The sequence below is a fragment of the Primulina eburnea genome, chromosome 16 (assembly GCF_022965805.1).
Source record: "Primulina eburnea isolate SZY01 chromosome 16, ASM2296580v1, whole genome shotgun sequence".
Lineage (NCBI taxonomy): Eukaryota > Viridiplantae > Streptophyta > Magnoliopsida > Lamiales > Gesneriaceae > Primulina > Primulina eburnea.
In genome coordinates, this window is record NC_133116.1 from 19386018 (window position 1) to 19408332 (window position 22315).

The following is a 22315-nucleotide window of genomic DNA, read 5'->3' on the forward strand; positions in this document are numbered from 1 at the left end:
TTTTAGAGGCACCAACTTCAGTTCTTTTATCATCTGCTGAACAGAACCCTCCTTCACCACCTCAGGATCTAGATGAAATCACTGCTGATGTTATTCCAGTTCAAGGAGAAATAACTGAAACTGATATTTCAGTTCAAAATATTATTGAATCAGTCTCAACTGATCAAACTTTGGTCATTTCTGAGCACATCTCTAAAGAACCAGGAACATCTTATCAGTCTCCTCCTTCATCTTCTTCAGATGTTGAACTTATCTTGGAATAAGTTCAGAACTTACAGAATAATATGGAGCAAATGATCTCTACCATCTCCAAAATTCAGAACACACAACTATCTCACACTCTAAAGCTGGACCATTCACATGCATCCAACTTAGAGAAACTGAATAAACTTCAAGCCAATATGGACTCTCTTATCCAAACTGTAACGGATCTGAAGAAGGGACTAGTCAACTCTTTCTCTACAAATCAGGATGTAAACAGTCAAAGAATTGGGCGACTGGAAACCTTCGTTTCAAAGCAGATAGAATTACTGCAGACTTCCTTCACTACTAAGGCCACAAGTATCTCATCAGATGTAAAACTTCTATTCCTCAATGTTAGAAAGCTCTCAGACAAAATGGAGGTATTTGACAAAAATGGGGAAAGCAGCTGAAGCAACTGATATCATTTGTCCAGTTATTTTATGATTCAGTTGTGCTGAAGAATTAGTTGAAGAATTAATCAGACTATTATTATCAACTGATATCATTTTCTCAGACTTTATATTATCTACAAGGAACCCAGCTATTCTATGATTCAGTTGCGTAATCTATTATCAACAAAGAGCTGAGTTAAATCTCTTGGTTTTGTCAAACACCATAAAGGGGGAAATTGTTGGAAACTAAATTCTGGAGTTTGACAAAAACATAAATCGATCGATTAAATCAACTAATACGCGAAAGCAAATTCGGCAGCTGGACTTATCAACTGAAATCAGCTGACACAAACTGATCAGTTGAGAACTGATCAGTTAAAACATTCAGCCGAAAATATTAAAGTCTCTCAACTGAAGATACCTCGGGAAAGATCATTCAACAGACAGAAAGACATATCAGACAGCAATTGAATATGGAAAGCCGCACCGCATAGAACAACGTATTTCGGCTATTGAAATTAAAACGCCGTTTTACAATCAATAATGAAGTGGCAATCAAGAACACTGTCCAAGAAATGATGAAGTGGCAATCAACGGATACATAAATTCAAAGTTACCGTTGAAAGACAAGTCTATAAATATGACTAAAGAGCAGTTGAAGAAAAACGACGATCTATCAATCTCAAACTTGCTATTACTCTGTCAAAATCTCAGCTCACTCTTATTAGATCTATTCGTAGCAATCAAGGCTACAAGTTGAGCAAACTAGCACTCTGTAATATTGATAATTCAATAAGTGCTAAGTTCAGTTACTCACAGAGATCATTGTATTATACTAAGAGTTTCAGTTTAGGCAGTAGATAAGTCCTAACTGAAGTGGGTCTGTACAAGTGTTGTACTCGATCAAAGTCTTTTAGTGAATATCATATCCTTGAGATAGAAGGGGTGACGCAGGAGTTATTCAAATCTCTGAACATCCAGAAACATATTGTGTTGTCTTTACTCCAGTTTTTCATTTTTAGTTAGATACTCTATCTTTCAATCAGTTTACTTTCCGCAACTGCTTATTCAGTTTAACTGATTGTTATTGACCGACGGGATACTTAGTTCAGTTTGTAATAAAACTGAACTACCTTTTTCGAAGAACATTTAAATTCATAGAAGTGTTTATTCAACCCCCCCTTCTAAACACTCCTTAGTCAATAACCGATCCTATCACATAGGACTCTCCACGCCAGGTTGGTGGAGTGGTACCTCCACAAGTCTCGAACCCATGACCTCCTTGCGTAAGTACATAGTTCAAAGAGACTTGATACCAATTGAGCTACGCATTTTATGAAAGGGGATCGGTTACGGTGCCCGGATGCGCAACGGGATTTTCGAAAAACATATTTTCATAGCATGAAAAATGAACACCCACTAGTATGTGTAGCAAATACGAAAAACACAAAAATGACATTCATAGTGTGTTTAGTAATTTTACCTATCAATCACAATGATTGATGTTTTGGCTCCAACTAAGTTGTAAACAACTTAGCTCTTGAAGATAGACAGTATACAAGCTTCCAACACCACTCCTTGCTCATGTGAGACACATGCCTTGTTTATTAAAAAAGTTGTTTCCCAACTCTTCACCTCCTAATGCTTATTATTTTGGGTTTGTAATATTTAAAAAGCCCATGGACTTTTATTTAAATATCTCAAACACATTTGATATCAATTAAATATTTACATGAATTTACTCAATCCCACTAGTTGAATAATTACTTCCAATTAGGCTCTTCAAGACCCAATAGTATTTAATTAATTCAACACTTGAATCAATTTAATTTAGTCCATAACAATGTTTATGAAAATCACAATTTTCAAATACATTATTTATTTGGCCATCTCTTAATTTAGGAACACTTCAATAAATTAAAAGTTACCTTTCCCATAATTCTCTTATAGAAGTCATACTTCTATTTATCTTTGCGCTTATATCTCCTTTATAAGCCGTTCAATACATTGAACTATTTTACTTCTCAACGGGATCTAAAATTTACAATTGTGTGACTCTCAATGGTTCATTGATACAACTAGTCGTGGGTTCACATCTCAATGCGATTCGTGACTAAACATGTCCTTACATGAGCATACCACAGTTGCTCCATTCTTACTTATCAACTCCTTGATAATAAGAATGTCAGAACTCAAGTTTGATAGTACCCAACCAATCATGTTAAACGCCTAGCAGCATCGCTTACATGATTCTCTAGGTATCAAATGATAGTGCCTGCAATAACCATTATATAATGGTTAGCATAGAGTACGGTCCCTTCAACTCATATATCCCGATCGATTCGACAACTATTGGTATATCGAGAGCTACCAAAGAATCGATACTATGTGTCATATCGTAGTTGCATCGATGGTGTAATCTAAAAAACTCCTTTCTTAATTAACACCAACACTCTGATTATAGATTTCAAACTGCATACACATGAGATCACATAGGATATCCATACCCGAAGGTAAGCGGTGAATCCCCGACTACAATGTATCGACTCCTATATGTTTCGACAAAACACCCAACCTTGACACTTGGTGACCCAATATGAGTCGGTAAATAAGTCAAAGTGCAATTCTGTCATATAGAGTCTCAATGTTGTCCCAGGTCCTAAGGACTAATGGTGCACAACCATAAACTAGGACGTTTCCACTCTATAAGTGAGAACCACTTAAAAAGTCCTTTATGGAGGGTTGTTTAGTGCACTCTACAAGGAGCACCTATCTACATGCTCAGACATCATAATGTCCCCTACCAATGAAACATGGTACTCACATCGTAGATACTAGTCTCAAACTCGAGCGGCCTTTTTCCTTCTTAGCGGCGGTTGAATCGACTAGGAACTACTTAGAATATACAGTATTAAAAATATGAGTTTCATGATACTCATCATATAAACATCTCATATTATTTTTACTATTTGTATATTCAAGGACTTTATCTATGCAACAAGCATGTATATACAGATAAAGATGTGCCAAAACAATAATTTCAAATATTATTAAAAAAAAGATTATTTATACACAGTTTCAATGTGAACCCTCGGCCAACACTTGGCTCAACGGGCACATACTCTAACATTTTATTGTAACGTCCATAGGCTATCACGATCTTGGGCTCCCTCAGGGTCCTTGTCTCGTCTTGGGTTCCACTGGTGCATTTTCCTTCACGGGCTTTCCCATTCGTCATTACTCATAGGAATATGCACGCTAGGTTGGTGGAGTTGTACCTCTCCAAGTCTTGAACCCATGACCTCCTGGGGTAAGTACATAGTTCAAAGAGACTTGGTATCAATTGAGCTACGCCTTTTATTGTAATGACCATGGGCTATCCCGATCTTGAGTTCCCTCGGGGTTCTTGTCCTCGTCTTAGGTTCCCACTGAAGACTTTTCCCACTGTGGCCTTTTCACTCTCGTCATGGTCATTACAGGTCATGTCCAAGAGACTTAAGGGGATGGTTAGAGGGTCCTAGGGTGGACGTGCATGGGTTGGAAGCAAGCTAGGGGAGGGAATGCTCGATGGTGGGATTACTAGGGCTAGCTGCGGCTTTTGAAGAATAAAGAGAAGGCGGCTGCGCGGGAGGAGGGTCCATGCATGGCTGGAAGGGCATGAAGGAGATATTCGCACGGCTAGAACTCTTCCTAGCCGAGGGTGATAAATTATGGGAGAAACCTGAACGTTTAAGTGCATGGGTATGGGGGGCTGGTCAGTGGGTCCTTAGGTGGTATGTCTAGATTTTGGCTCGAGGTGGCTCGGGCGTGGCAAGAAGAAATCGCGAGATGACTCGAAGGGAATTAAGCTCGGGTTTGGTTTTTTTGAATTTAATGGCTAAGGGGTCGAACCATGGTCCACGGGGGTTGATTCATGGTCCACGAGGGTAATTTAGGAATAAAAAGTCTATGTTTAAAATTTGGAAAGAAAATATTAAAGTTTGAATTAATTCGCCTTACAAATTAATAAATATGAAATTAAATCAAAATCATCGAATTTAAGCTAAATAAAACTATTAGAAATTTTATTAAGCTTAAATAATTATTTGGGATGGTCTAGAGTCAATGAAAATAAGAAAAAGTAAAAATCGAGAAATTATATGTCCAACGGTAAAATAGTCATTTTACACATAATATATAGTAGATGTCCTGGCAGTGCCCTGAATGCTGTAAATAATGTTAATATGCTTATTTTAAATGTTTATGAAATTATATGATGAAACGTTAATGCCAAAAGACATGTTGCATGCTTGGTTTAAAAGAAAATTGATTTTATATGCTTTAATTTTTATAAGTGATGAAAATACGAAAGGTTGAAGGAGGTGAAGTGATTGCGAAAAATATGATGATACGATGATTATGATGATATGATGATATGTAAAATCAAGGCTCAACTGATGGGTGATAGTGTCGCTGATGTCCCCCTCGCCTAATACTGTGGTAATACGTAGATAGATCTGTTAGAGTAGGTGCACGTCGAGCCAAGTGTTGGCCGACTGTTCACGATGAAACTCTTTGTATTAAACGATCTTTATTTAATAATATTTGAATTTATTAATTTGGCGCATCTTTATCTTTATACCCATTCTAGTTGCATAGATAAAGTCCTTGAATATACAAATAGTAGAAAGAATATGAGATGCTCATATGATGAGTATCATGAAACTCATATTTGGAATACTGTATATTCTAAACCGTTCCTAGTCGATTCAGCCGCCACTAAGAAGGATAAAGGCCGCTCGAGTTAGAGACTAGTATCTGCGATGTGAGTACCATGTTTCATTGGTAGGGGACATTGTGATGTCCGAGCATGCAGATAGGTGCTCCTGGTAGAGTGCACTGAACAACCCTCTATAAAGGACTTTCCAAGTGGTTCTCACTTATCGAGTGGAAAAGTCCTAGTTTATGGTTGTACACCATTAGTCCTTATGACCCGGGACAATATTGAGACTCTATGTGCTAGCATTTCACTTTGACTTGTTTACCGACTCTTATGGGGTCATCAGGTGGCAAGATTGGGTGTTACGGCGAAACATATAGGAGTCGATGCATTGTAGCCAGGGATTCACCGCTTACCTACGGGTATGGATATCCTATGTGTTTTTCATGTATGTGTGGGTTGAAATCTCTGATCAGAGTATGGTGGTAATTATGAAAGGGGTTTCATAGATTACACCATCGATGCAACCACAACATGACACATAGTATCGATTCATTGACAACTCTCGATAAACCAATAGTTGTCGAATCGGTCGGGATATATGAGTTGAAGGGACCGTACTGTACGCTAACCATAATTGAATGGTTCTTGCAGGCACTATCATGTGATACCTAGGGAATCACGTAAGCGATGCTGCTAGGCGTTTAACGTGATTGGTTGGGTACTATCAGACTTGAGTTCTGACGTTCTTACTATCAAGGAGTTGACAAGTAAGAATGGAGCAATAGGGGTATGCTCGAATAAGGACATGTTTAGTCCGAATCACATGGAGATGTGAACCCACGGCTAGTTGTATCAATGAACCATTGAGGGCCACACAAGTACTAGCTTTGTAAATCCCGATGAGAAGTAAAATAGTTCAATGTGTTGAACGGCTTATAAATGTGTTTATAAGCGTAAAGAAAAATAGAAGTATGACTTCTATGAGAGAAATATAAATTTTAATTTAAGGAAGTGTTCCTAGATTAAAATTTGGCCAAGTAAATAATGTAGTTGAAAATTGTGATTTTCATAAACATTATTGGGGACTAAATTAAATTAATTCAAGTGTTGAATTAATTAAACACTAGTGGACCTAGTAGAGTCCAAATAATTAAAAATAATTCAAGTGTTGAATTAAATTATATTGAGTCTTGTAGAGCTCAATTAAATAATTATTTAACTAGTGGGACTTGAATAAATTCAAGTAGTATTTAATTAATCTCAAATGTGTTTGAGATAATTAAAAATTTAGTCCATGGTTTTTAATGTGTTAAAAACCATATAATATATGTGGGACATGCTAGGGTTTGCATGCTTGGGAGGTGAAGAGACTTTGAATACTTTTTAATAAAATAATGCATGGCATGGGGATCAACTTTTTCACTTTTCCCACACCCAAGTCTAGACTTCACTCCCTCATTCCATACCACTCACTTGGCCGAAATTTTGCTCTCAAAATTCTCTCCATTTTCTTCTTGTTTTGTTCTTCATTCTTGGAGAATAAAAGTCCTCTCATTGAAAAAATCTTCTTGCTTTTCTAGTGCAAAGCAAGAAGGGATTTACATAGCTTGTGGTGGGCTTGATTTTTGAACAAGGAGTGTTCAAGGAGGTAGCTTGTAGATCAACTCATCCATACAAGAGCTAAAGTGTTTACACTTTAGTTGGTGCCATTCATCAATCTCTTGAGATTGATAGGTAAATCTCTAAACATCCTATGTTTGATGTTGTTTTGTAAATATTGTGCAAAAACCATGGTGGCCGAAATTTCTTGTAGAAAATTAAAAATTTTTGACTTCCGTTGCGCTTCCGGCCACCGTAACCGGTCCGCTTTCAAGTGGTATCCGAGCTAAGGTTACGGTTTTTGTGTTATATTTACGTAATATTGTATTGAGATCGATTTCTAACCGCTTGAGAAATATTTTTGCAAGGAAATCATCAAGGCCGAAAATTTTATGTGACAAAAAAAAAATAATAATAATTTTTCGGGGCTGCCCGAGAATTTCGGGCAGCAAGGGGCAGCTTGCTGTTTTTAAAATAAAAAAAAAAAAAATTTTTGTTGCCGGAATCCGGCGACGGAGCTCCGGCGACGGCGATGACGGCTAGGGTTTCCAAAAGTGTTTTGGAGAATCTTAGTGTCATGGGCCTTGAGATGTTGGGCCATTGGATGGACAACATAATTTGTGAAATTTAAATGGGCCAAAATATTTTTTGGTGAAAATGGTTTTTGGGCCCTTAAGTTTAAATTTACAATTGTTGCATATATTTTCTCATAAAATAAATAATTGAAGTATGACTTTAATTATTTATAGTAAATTGTGATTTACAAGAAATTCGATTATAAATAAATTAATTTGAAAGTAGACAAAGGTGTTTGTATACTTTGTTAATTTAATTTATAATTGTGGCGGTTAGTGATTGGATCAAGATATATAATATTGGATCAATTAATTATTGTGATAATTAATTGATGGTGTATGATATGTGATATTATGCATGAAGGATGATCAAAAGCCCAAGCCCAATTTGCTAGGTGTATGCTAGGATATTTGTGTTGTATGATTGTAATAATTATCAATTTAAAGTGGGCTTGGTTTATGGCCCGTTCCCACCCCATGAGATGTATCCCTATGTGCCATGGATATTTAATTGTAAATATTAGAATAGTGGAAGATCAAGATTGGAAGATGGTGGCCTTGGTGATTATGAAGATCGAAGACATGTAATATTGGATGCTAATGTAATAATTTAGTTGCATTGCATCCCTTGCATTTACCCTAGGATTGGACCTAGGCCCGTGTTTAGCTCACACGGGCCATTTGTATTGGGGCAATTGATCATCCTTGTACTGTTTTCTATTTATAATATATGCATGATATGTTATAAATAATGAGCATGTGCGTTATTATTATTATAATAACAAAGTTGCATGAATCCGGCAAACATACGATCAAACATGGCGAGTTTTTTAAATAAAATTAATGATGAGACCTTTCAAAATTAAAAACCCTCATTTTGAATAAGATTCAAAATTAATATCAAGCCCGAAAAGGAGAATTATAAATTTGTTTATAATTTCCTTGTCTTCCATCGACAATGGGTGCATGATGAACGCTACCCGTACTCGGGGCTCGGCTCATATTATTGGGGGAGCTTTGGGTGCCGGAAAGCTGTGACATCCATTGACATGGTGATGTGAACTACGTGGAACTCCCATGATTTCGGCTCATATTATTGAGGGAACTCATGGCGACCGTCCATTAAGGTTCAACATCGATGGGTAAGGCTTGACACGTGAAGATGAACGACGTCATATTATTGGGTCCTAATCAAACGTGAGACAAAAGTTTACGTAGAGGGTTGCATGGCGATGCAATTGGAAACTACCTTTTAGGAATTGTGATGGCCGATATTATTCGGGATCACAATTCGCTGATTGGACCTTACGTACCTACTAAGGAAAGTGTTTCCCGTTTTCACTAGAGGGTAGTGAAAATGTCAAAACAGTGGGAGCGATAATTTATAAAGTAAAAGTCCAAACTTTATATCTTATTAAATATTTTAAAATAGTCATTAACATTTATCTGTTTTACTTTTCAGTACAAATCTGTGACAATGTCATCAATTCGCAACCCGTTTTCCGTTATTCTCGAAAAACACGTTCTAACCGGACCTAACTATATCACTTGGCTAAGAAATCTAAAGATTGTCTTGAACTCGGAGAAAATCGCATACACACTGACTGAGTCGCCCCCTGATGAGGCTCCGACTAACTGCAGTCCCGAGGAACTGCAGACCTACAAGGATTGGTGCGACCATGACTTGAAGGCCAAGTGTTATATGCAGGCTTCGATGAACGATGAGCTGCAAAGGCGATTCGAGGATGCTAAGAATGCTGCTGACATTCATATGCACCTCAAGGAGCTCTTCGGTGAGCAGACTCGGCCTTTGAGGCATGCCACAGTAAAGGAGCTCATCACTTTACGCATGCGAGATGGGACTTCGGTCCACGAACATGGCCTAAAGTTGATTGGGCTCGTGGACAAGCTCGTTGGCATGGATTTGATCTTGCCATCGGAGTTGACCACGGATGTGCTACTGTTGTCACTGCCGAACTCGTTCGATCCTTTTGTGGTGAATTTCAATATGAACAAGCTCGAGCCCAGCCTTGAAGAGTTGGTGAACATGCTTGTGACCTTTGAGTCCACAATCAAAAAGGAGAAGTCGGTTCTTTATGTGGGCTCTTCATCTGGCACGAAGACCGGTCCACATGGGAAGGGAAAGAAGCGTTCTTTCCAGCGCACCAAGAAGAGCGTGCCCTTGAAGAGGCAGAGTCCGAGTCCCGTAGTGGCAGCCGCGCCAGTCAAGGCTGAGAAGACAATTGACATCTGTCACCACTGCAAGAAGCCTGGACATTGGAGGCGTAACTGCAGGGAATATCTTGCTCAGAAGGGTTCTGGCAAAGGTATGTTCTACATTGAAGTAAATATCTCCATTAACTCTACTTCTTGGGTATTGGATACCGGCTGTGGCTCACATCTCTGTAATGATTTGCAGGTGATGGGAAGAAGTAGGAAGCTCAGGGAAGGTGAGACCTTCTTGAGGATGGGCAATGGAGCAAGGGTTGCTGCCAAGGCTGTGGGAGATGTTTATTTATGTTTGAACAATGATTTTAATTTGGTTTTGAGAGATGTTTTATTTGTACCAGACTTGATTAAAAACATTATTTCCATTCCTATGCTTGATATTGATGGATTTTCTTGTTTATTTGGCAAAGGTGTTTGCAATATTTACAAGAATGAATGTTTAGTTGGTACCGGTGAACTTGAAAACAATCTCTACACCTTAAAATTAAAAGATATTCCACTTAACAATGTCCAAACGATAACAACAACAAATAAGCACAAACAAGATACTCTTAATTCGGCACAATTATGGCATGCTCGATTAGGTCATATTTCCCTAAGAAGGATGAACAAGCTAGTGGGAGTTGGCATGTTTGATATGTCCGATATTAATGCTCTCACGACTTGTGAATCTTGTCTAAAAGGAAAGATGACCAAAATTCCCTTTAAGGGCCATGCGGAGCGAGCCAAAGGGTTATTGGATTTGATCCATACCGACGTGTGCGGTCCACTTAGCATCACCACTAAGCATGGACATTCCTACTTCATCACCTTTACCGATGACTTTTCGAGGTATGGGTATGTGTATTTGATGAAATACAAGTCTGAAGCCTTTGAAAGGTTCAAAGAATTCAGAAGTGAAGTAGAGAAACAATTGGGACGAAGCATCAAGACACTTCGATCGGATCGAGGTGGTGAGTACTTGAGTGCCGAGTTCCAAGAGTATCTTAGAGAGAATGGGATTCTCTCGCAGTGGACTCCGCCCACTACACCACAGTTGAATGGTGTTTCGGAGCGTCGTAACCGGACTTTGATGGACATGGTTCGGTCTATGATGGGGTTCACGGAGTTACCGCCATCCTTTTGGGGATATGCGCTTGAAACAGCGGCACTGTTGTTGAACAATGTCCATACAAAGGCAGTTGACAAGACTCCATATGAGATATGGATGGGTAAGCCTCCCAAGTATTCTTATCTTAGAATATGGGGGTGTCCTGCTTATGTGAAGCAGGTAGTGGGAGATAAATTGGATAGTCGATCCATTTTATGCTACTTTGTGGGATATCCAAGTAATTCAATTGGATATTATTTCTATCATCCCCAAGAAACAAAGGTGTTTGTTTCTAGGAATGCAACCTTTTTGGAAAAAAAATTTCTATTGGATAGAAAAGGAGAGATGATAGAACTCGAAGAGGTTCGAGAAACACCCACAGTTGTAGAACCCACACCCGAGGAACCAAGTGAGGAGATACAAGCTCCTAGAAGAACCGAGAGAGTCTCGAGACCACCTATGAGGTATGGTCTGCTTCTTGAAGAGGGCCATGATGAGCCTAATCTTGGATGTGATCCAAGGACCTTCAAGGAAGCGTTATCGGATGCCGATTCATCCAAGTGGCTTGAAGCAATGGAATCTGAGATGAATTCCATGCATTCGAACCAAGTGTGGAATCTTGTGGATCCACCTGAAGGAACTGTTCCCATAGGATGTAAATGGATTTACAAGAGGAAACTTGGGGCGGATGGGAAGGTATTGACCTTCAAGGCGCGATTGGTAGCAAAAGGGTATACTCAAAGGCAAGGTGTTGACTATGAGGAAACCTTTTCTCCAGTTGCGATGTTCAAGTCCATTAGGATATTGCTAGCCATAGCTGCATGGTATGACTATGAGATATGGCAGATGGATGTGAAGACAGCCTTCCTTAATGGGGATATTAAGGAAGAAATTTACATGTCTCAACCTGAAGGGTTTACATCTATCGGAAGTGAGCATATGGTATGCAAACTTCAAAGATCTATTTATGGTCTTAAGCAGGCATCAAGGAGCTGGAACCTCAGATTCGATAGTACAATCAAAGAGTTTGGTTTTACTAAGAATCCTGAGGAACCCTGTGTGTATAAGAAGGTCAGTGGGAGTGCTGTGACATTCCTTGTTCTTTATGTTGATGACATTCTACTCATTGGGAATGATGTAGGAATGTTGCAATCAACAAAGATATGGTTAGCAAGTAAGTTCTCAATGCAGGACTTGGGTGAAGCATCTTTTGTATTGGGAATACAGATCTATAGAGATAGATCAAGAAGATTGCTTGGTCTCACCTAGTCCACATACATTGATACCATCGTGAAGCGGTTCTCGATGGATGAGTCCAAGAGAGGACATCTACCAATGTGTCATGGCGTGTCCCTATCCAAGTCTATGTCTCCCAAGACTGATGGAGAGATGGCAGCTTTGACACGAATTCCGTATGCTTCGGCTATTGGTAGTATCATGTATGGGATGATATCTACACGTCCTGACGTGGCATTTGCACTAAGTGTAGTGAGTAGATATCAATCCAACCCTGGTCTTCCACACTGGAAAGCTGTGAAAGACATCCTCAAGTATTTGAGAAGGACCAATAAGTTGTTTTTGGTCTATGGGGGTGGAGAACTAAAATTGGAAGGCTATACCGACTCTAGCTTCCAAAGCGATGTTGATGACTCGAAGTCAACCTCCGGATTCAAATTCATGCTCAATGGTGGTGCTGTCTCTTGGAAGAGTTCCAAGCAAGACAGTACTGCGGATTCCACCACTGAGGCAGAATACATTGCTGCATCGGCTGCAGCAAAGGAGGCTGTTTGGATTAGGAATTTCGTCCAAGAGTTGGGCGTCATTCCAAATGGAGTTGCTCCTATCCCGGTGATGTGCGACAACACGGGAGCCATAGCTCAGGCGAAGGAGCCAAGGTCTCATCAGAAGTCCAAACACGTATTAAGAAAGTACCACATCCTCAGAGAGATTGTGGAACGAGGAGAAGTGTCGATCGACAAAGTCGGCTCCGCAGATAATGTTGCTGATCCACTAACTAAGCCTTTACCAGGACCATCGTTCGAGAAGCATCGCGAATCAATGGGTCTTAAGTATATGGGTAGTTGGCTCTAGTGCAAGTGGGAGATTGTTAGAGTAGGTGCACGTCGAGCCAAGTGTTGGCCGACTGTTCACGATGAAACTCTTTGTATTAAACGATCTTTATTTTAATAATATTTGAATTTATTAATTTGGCGCATCTTTATCTTTATACCCATGCTAGTTGCATAGATAAAGTCCTTGAATATACAAATAGTAGAAAGAATATGAGATGCTCATATGATGAGTATCATGAAACTCATATTTGGAATACTGTATATTCTAAACCGTTCCTAGTCGATTCAGCCGCCACTAAGAAGGATAAAGGCCGCTCGAGTTAGAGACTAGTATCTGCGATGTGAGTACCATGTTTCATTGGTAGGGGACATTGTGATGTCCGAGCATGCAGATAGGTGCTCCTGGTAGAGTGCACTGAACAACCCTCTATAAAGGACTTTCCAAGTGGTTCTCACTTATCGAGTGGAAAAGTCCTAGTTTATGGTTGTACACCATTAGTCCTTATGACCCGGGACAATATTGAGACTCTATGTGCTAGCATTTCACTTTGACTTGTTTACCGACTCTTATGGGGTCATCAGGTGGCAAGATTGGGTGTTACGGCGAAACATATAGGAGTCGATGCATTGTAGCCGGGAATTCACCGCTTACCTATGGGTATGGATATCCTATGTGTTTTTCATGTATGTGTGGGTTGAAATCTCTGATCAGAGTATGGTGGTAATTATGAAAGGGGTTTCATAGATTACACCATCGATGCAACCACAACATGACACATAGTATCGATTCATTGACAACTCTCGATAAACCAATAGTTGTCGAATTAGTCGGGATATATGAGTTGAAGGGACCGTACTGTACGCTAACCATAATTGAATGGTTCTTGCAGGCACTATCATGTGATACCTAGGGAATCACGTAAGCGATGCTGCTAGGCGTTTAACGTGATTGGTTGGGTACTATCAGACTTGAGTTCTGACGTTCTTACTATCAAGGAGTTGACAAGTAAGAATGGAGCAATAGGGGTATGCTCGAATAAGGACATGTTTAGTCCGAATCACATGGAGATGTGAACCCACGGCTAGTTGTATCAATGAACCATTGAGGGCCACACAAGTACTAGCTTTGTAAATCCCGATGAGAAGTAAAATAGTTCAATGTGTTGAACGGCTTATAAATGTGTTTATAAGCATAAAGAAAAATAGAAGTATGACTTCTATGAGAGAAATATAAATTTTAATTTAAGGAAGTGTTCCTAGATTAAAATTTGGCCAAGTAAATAATGTAGTTGAAAATTGTGATTTTCATAAACATTATTGGGGACTAAATTAAATTAATTCAAGTGTTGAATTAATTAAACACTAGTGGACCTAGTAGAGTCCAAATAATTAAAAATAATTCAAGTGTTGAATTAAATTATATTGAGTCTTGTAGAGCTCAATTAAATAATTATTTAACTAGTGGGACTTGAATAAATTCAAGTAGTATTTAATTAATCTCAAATGTGTTTGAGATAATTAAAAATTTATTCCATGGTTTTTAATGTGTTAAAAATCATATAATATATGTAGGACATGCTAGGGTTTGCATGCTTGGGAGGTGAAGAGACTTTGAATACTTTTTAATAAAATAATGCATGGCATGGGGATCAACTTTTTCACTTTTCCCACACCCAAGTCTAGACTTCACTCCCTCATTCCATACCACTCACTTGGCCGAAATTTTGCTCTCAAAATTCTCTCCATTTTCTTCTTGTTTTGTTCTTCATTCTTGGAGAATAAAAGTCCTCTCATTGAAAAAATCTTCTTGCTTTTCTAGTGCAAAGCAAGAAGGGATTTACATAGCTTGTGGTGGGCTTGATTTTTGAACAAGGAGTGTTCAAGGAGGTAGCTTGTAGATCAACTCATCCATACAAGAGCTAAAGTGTTTACACTTTAGTTGGTGCCATTCATCAATCTCTTGAGATTGATAGGTAAATCTCTAAACATCCTATGTTTGATGTTGTTTTGTAAATATTGTGCAAAAACCATGGTGGCCGAAATTTCTTGTAGAAAATTAAAAATTTTTGACTTCCGTTGCGCTTCCGGCCACCGTAACCGGTCCGCTTTCAAGATCCATCGACCTTCAGCTGATACGAAAGTCACAATTAACGATCTAAATTCAATAAAATAACATGTATAAGTATATGATGGAAAATAAAATGTATATGATGAAAGGAAAAATGTTTAAGTTTATGCATGTTCATGAAAAGTTATATTAAGTAAAAGTATTGTCATTGTTGCTTGTTATGGTATATGTATTATTTGCTATCATGATTAAGGTTTGCTGAGTCAATAGACTCACTATGTGTGATCGATACAGGTGAGCATGATATTGATGTTATTGAGAGACTTGAAGGTTGCTCTTGCTGGACTGAAGGTGTACACAACCCGAGGACCAGCGCTGGTTTTCCGCATTTAAATTAAGTTTATGATTTAAGTTTACGTTAAAAAAATTATTACTTTTCTGATACTTTTGAAAGGTTTTGAGAGGATGTTAGAGTTAGGATTATTTTGAATTATTGCTAAGTTTATGTTTGGTTGACGATTGACGAATTTATGTTTTGAATTACTTTCCTTTTGATTTTCAAATATAGTTGGTTGTTTTATTTTTAAAACGGTGTTAAAAATATTATATGTTTTATATATAGATAAATTTGGCTGAAAGCAATGTAAAATTGAAAAAAAAATTCTAGTACTTTTAAGAAAAATGAATAGTGGGCGTTTCATCAACTCACATAATTGATGTGAAATACGTAGAACTTCCATGACTTCGGCTCATATTTTTGGGTGATATCATGGTGACCGTCCACTAAGGTTCGATATTGATGGGTTAGGCTCGACACATAAAGAGAAAAATGGTCATATTATTGGGTCATCCTCAAACGTGAGACAAAATTACGGATGGGCTGGAAAGAGTTGCAATTGAGCTCTAACTTTTGAAAATTTTGATTGACTGATATTATTTGGGATCATAATTTAGCAAGAGCCTGAACTGATCTTCCTCATTTCAGTTATTCAATTCACACAAGTTAAAAGGCTTTCAAATTAACCAGCTTTCTTAACGAAAGATTACTTAGAGTATTTTCCGATTGGTTTAAAATCAAACTCGATTTAATTCATCGGTGTTCACATTCTTAGAATATGAGCTATTGAATATTATGGAAAATATTGTGATTGAAGCACCCTCGCATGTGTCAGAACCGATCCATCAATTATGATTTCATAATGTAATCCATTTCTGTAATAAAACAAGCTAACTGGACTTAACTACCAAGATTGGTTGAGAACATCTGAATTCAGATAAAATGGCATACTCACTAACGTCGGTCTTGCTAAACTGGCGAGGCATGCAAGATGGTGGGACCATATTATGCAAGCTAATGTGTAATATTCTCGCTGCTATGTCAAATGAACTGTAGAGACGGTTTGAGGAAATGATGAATGCCGCTGACATTTGAATTTGTATGGTGCTGAAACTCCTGTAGTAATGTGCACTACTTACAAGGAGCTCATGACTACAAACATGCAATAAAAGTCCACGACCCGTGAGCATGGTGTACATATGATTGAGTTTATTGAGAAAATGGTAGCTTGGAATTGGTGATTCCCAAAGAGTTCAATGATGAAAATGTATTGTTGTCACTCCCTTCCTCATTTGATGAGTTTATGTTGAGCTTCAATTTGAATAAGATAGAGGATAGCCTTGGAGTGTTAGTCAATATGTTTACCACTTAAACGAGACCACCATAAAGAAGGAAAATGTTTTTTTCTTAGTGGGCTTCCCTTGAGGATGAAAATTGGCCAACGAAGTAAGAGAAAGAAGTGTTATGCCCCTGACAAGAAAAACAAGCACAATAAGAGGTAAGCTCCAACTGATACTTAAAATGCACACAAATCTCGATAATTCGGAACATGTTTATCTCACTGCAAGAAGTCTGGACATAAAAATATTTGGGCAAAAAATGTTTGGAAATGACAAGTAAATGTCCAAGTAAACATGATTTGAACAACAAACAGAAAAAAAAAAAAAAAGATAGTCTAAATTAAGCACACTTGTGGTATGATAGTCTAGGACATATTTCTCAAAAAAGAAGCACAAGCTAGTGGTAGAGTGCATGTTTGGCTAGTCTGACATAAACTCTCTAGAGACATGTAGGTCTTGTCTTAAAGAAAGACCAAAACCCCTTTCCTAGGGAAAATGGAACGTGTACATGAAATGTTGGAATTTGATCCATACCAATGCGTGTGGCCCGCTAAATGTTAACACGAGATATGAGAAATCCTACTTGATTACATATAATGATAAATACTCGAGGTATGAGTATATATATTTAATTAAATATAAGTTTGAAGCCTTTGAAAAGTTTATATAATTCAGAGCTGAAGTAGAGAAACAATTAAGAAAAATATTAAAGAACTTCGATCTGATCGAGGGGGGAATACTTAAGTACTGAGTTTCAAGACAACCTTAAAGAGAATGAGATTTTCTCACAGTAGACTTTCCCTATCACACCCAGTTGAATGGTGTCTCAGAATGTCATAAATGGAAAATAATGGACTTTCCCTTCGGGGATTTACATTCGAAACAACAGAAAATTTGCTGAAGCAAATCCATACAATGATAGTGGATAAAATTTCATATGAGATATAGATGAGAAAACCACCCAAATATTCTTTCTTAAGAATATGGCCTAGAAATGAGGGTAGACGATAAGGATCGCAATGTGGGACATGTTGGAATCTACGGCACCCGGCTTTTGAAAAAATGGGGAAGGCTGCGCATGGTTGGCTGTGAGCAGGTGGCTTGGTGTGAGTGGTCCCATATGGTCCTAGGGGTAAGGGCCTGGAGTCAGCTTGGCTTGAGGCTGGTCGTGGATGGCCCCGTGGAAGTGGCCGCGACAGTAAGATGGGGAGCCGAGGGCTTCTTCTAGAGCAGGAGGGTTCAGAGGGTTGGAGGATGGTCTTTCGTTGGCTGGACCGTGGCTCATGAGGGTGAACTATGGTCCCATAAGTCGTGGTTCGAGTATGGGAAAAATTTATTAAGTTTCGAGTCAATTCAGGATACAAACGAGACTGTTGTTTAGCAGTTAAGTCTAATTGTGATAATGGGTTGTGGGGCTCGAGTTTATGCTTTAAAAAATTGTTAGAGGTCAAAAATAATCTATATGAGGCTCGGGTCAAGGAATGTAGGAAAAAGTTAAAAAGAATAAGTTAGGGTTTCAGAGGTAAAATGGTAATTGTACGTCCAAGGAAGTTCGGAAGTCCTGGCATTGTCTCGAGTAATCATAACACGTGTTAAATGGTTTATTTGAAATGAATATGCTAAATTTATGAAATTTACGATATATTGTAAAGTTAATAGAATTCCATGCTACATGATTAGTTTATAAAAATATAAGTTATTTCTAAATGAATAAGGGAAATGATTGGAAAATAATTTGAAGGATATGATTTGACTGTGACACAGAGAATGTGTGAGGGATCCATTGGAAAAGGGGGTTGTGAAATTATCTTATTTTAGGCCAAGACTTATTGACGAGAGTTGCTAACGCCCCATCGCCAGGTACCAAGGTTTATAGATTGATCAATTAAACATATGATAAACGATAAATGATAAAAGATAGTCATTTTCAATGATCAAACTTCACCAAAAAATATTTATGATAAATGATGAAGAAATGCTATATGATGTTAAGTACTTTAAATGTTTTACGAAAAAGTATATGCTAACAATTTTTAAGTGAGATGTATTTTATTAAAAATAATATTTTTAAATGCATGTGCTTGTATATGTATTATTTGCTATCACGGTTGGGATGTGTTAAGTCATTAGACTTACTGTGTTTCAATGGTTGTAGGTGTGGAAAATGATAAGGTTGGAAGTTAGCTTAATTACTAATGGAAGAAGGAGAGTGGAACTACCTGTTTTTGTGAAGGAATTCACAAAACAGACATATGCAAAATGTGGACAGTGAAAATATTTAATTATATGACAAGATTTGTATTCTTTGTGCATGGGCGTTGTCGGGTCATCGATTAGAGTCATAATAAATTCACCATTATTTATTTAATGAATTTGGAATTTACTGATTAAATAATAATACTAGCAGTAGTGACTAATAAGACGTACAAAATTCTCATAAAATATTCTAGAGGTGAAATATCTACTACTCGTTTTATTTTAAATTATACTAGAATTTTTTTCTTTAACATCCTATCGGCCGAGTACTTATGCATATTGATAAGTGCAAGAATTGCACTTAATTTATATTAGAATCCATTTTGAATTTTGCTTGTTTCGAACAGAATTATGCGGTCTTTGGTTTGTTTTTGTTATCATTCCAGGAATGAAGAAAATAGTGGAACGAAGCCAATTGGACCAGGAATACAGAGTAGTGCGCAGCCGAGAGCACACGCATAAACAGAGGTGCGCGCGCGGCCGCACCACTTCATGCGCAGCCGCGCGTACATACACGCAAATCATCAACCCAAGAGGCGCACGCGGCAGCTCCACTTCTCGCGCGACCGCGCGTGCAGGAGCATAGGCGAGGACCAGTAGCCTGCGAGCCACCGCACAACATCATGCGCGACCGCGCGCCCACAGACGAACATGGAATCCCGAGAGGCACGCGCGGCAACGCCACATCTCGCGCGACCCCGCGCGCACACACAATCAGATGAATAGAATGGCACGCGCTGCCGCGGCACCGCGCGCGCCGCGTCCCAGAAAATTATAAAAGTGCGATTCTTAGGTCAGAAGAAGAGAGCCGTCATTTGGAGAAAGAACTCGACGAGAGATTCAGCCGTCCAGGGAGAAAAAGACACGAGGGAACAAGAACAAGATGAAGAACGACGGATCTGGGGACAGAGACGACACTTCTGATTTGTTATCTGATTCCTTTTTCTTCATTTTCTACTGTGTCGATGTCTAAATATTCAAACATGTGTTGCGTTTATTTAGAATTCGTCATGAACTAATTTCCTAGTCTAGAGAATGACGTAACTTTGTGAATACGATGATCTGACGCAGTTGTTTATTTAACTGAATTCCGCTTTTGTTTAATTGTGTTCTCTGTATTCATTTCACTGCAATTTACTGGCCATAAATTGTTTGTTGTTGATTAATTCTATAACTCGGGAGAGGGACTAGGATTATAGATCATTAGAGACACATCGTTGAATGTTTATAGCGTTCGGAAGGCGTATAACTTTAGCGAGGCTTAGGTAAGAACATCGTTTGTATTTATCAATTAACTTAGATTTTATTAGGCTTAATTGAATCAAAGTTTGATTGGTATAATTTATTCGTCACTTGGGAAAGGGGTATTAAAATAATCTAAGTGTTCTTGGCCATTAAATAATTGGAATTCATGAATATAAATTCAACTTGAATAATTATCGTGGAAACTTTGTGAAATCATTACTCTAGATATTTTCTCTCATTATTATTTCTCAATTCGGTGATTTAATTAATCCATTTTTTTCCATTAATTCGTTCAAACAAACCAACCTTTTATTTGATTTTTCTAAATAAAGTTGAGACTATTTTAATTACGAGCACTGATATACATTTTTATACACACTCCTCGTGAGATCGATATCGGTACTTTAACCAGTACTAAAGTTTGACACCGTACACTTGCGGTAGTGAAAACACGCATCAAGTTTTTGGCACCGTTGCCGGGGAGTGTCAAATTTGAATTTATATCAGTATTGTTACCAATTAGTCTAGATTTTAATTTAGAGCTTTTATTTTTATTTTATTTTATATTGATTGAGTTTTTCATTTTTCCTGCTTGACAGTGTATGCTAAGATCGCAAAACTCAGACTTCCTAATTTTTGACCCGGAGATCGAAAGAACTGCGAGAAAATTAAGAGAAGCAAGGAGGGAAGAGATCCAAGCAATGGCTGAACACAGAGAAAATGACAGACACGCCCAGCCAGAGGCTATTACTATCAGAGATCACTTCCGACCAGTGATCAACAATCATTACTCTGGTATTGCTCGGGGGACCATAAATGCTAACAATTTTGAGCTGAAGCCTGCCCTGATAAATATGGTTCAACAAAACCAGTTCGCTGGAACTGCTACTTCAGATCCTCACGTTCACCTGAGAACTTTCTTGGAAATCACAGATACGGTGAAAATTAATAATGTTCCTGATGACATTATTAGATTGCGTTTGTTTCCTTTTTCTCTCAGGGATCAAGCAAGAGGATGGCTCCAATCACTGCCGTTAGGGAGCATCACGACATGGCAGGAGCTGCCAACGAAGTTCCTTTCTAAATATTTTCCACCTGCGAGGTCTGCACAATTAAAGATTGAGATCAGTACTTTTAGACAGACAGACTTCGAGCAGTTTTATGAAGCTTGGGAAAGTTATAAAGAGCTGTTGCGGAGGTGCCCGAATCATGGTTTCGAAGACTGGGTGCAGATTGAGTTGTTTTATAATGGATTGAATGGTCAAACACGTACAACTGTGGATGCAGCGGCAGGTGGCACGATCTTTTCCAAATCTCCTGCTCAAGCCTACGACTTGCTTGAGCAAATGACTATTAACAGCTACCAATGGCCGTCTGAGAGGTCAGGAGTACAGAAGACTGTTGGAATTTATGCGGTGGATCCGATCACATCACTCACTGCACAAGTATCAGCATTCACTACATAGATAGGAACCATGAATAAAGTGAGCACATCAAATACTGAGGGACCATCGCCCGTCGTTGAAGAAGCACAATATCTTGAAGAAGCTCAGTATATCAACAACAGAAATGTTGGAGGGTTTGGCGGATATCGAGGTAACCCTCCCCCTAATACTTATCATCCTGGGTTGAGAAACCATGAAAATTTTTCTTATGCAAACAATAAGAATGTGTTGAATCCTCCACCGGGGTTCAATACATCAAATGGGGAAGGGAAGCCATCATTTGAGGATTTAGTTAGAACGTTTGTTGCTGAATCTGGCAAGAGAATGGCTAGGACTGAGTCTAGGCTTGACAACCTAGAAAACCACATGGCAAGTATTGGTGCTACTTTGAAGATCCTGGAGTCGCAAGTTGGGCAAATAACGAAGCAACTCACATCTCAACCATCAGGTGCAGTGCAAAAGAATGCAGACCCAAATCTGAGAGAGGTGAATGCTATTTTTATGCAGCATGAGGAGATTGGAGTGGTAAGCAAAGAAGAGAAAGTTGATCAGCCGACTCCAAGCAAAAGGAACCGAGGTAAGAAAGGTAAGAGTTATGATTTTGATCAATGCGTTGATATTTCTTTACTTCCCTACCCCCAAAGATTTTTACAATTGAAGGCTGAGTTTCAAAAGAAAAAAGGTCTTGAAGATCTCAAGAACCTACACTCTAACATTCAGTT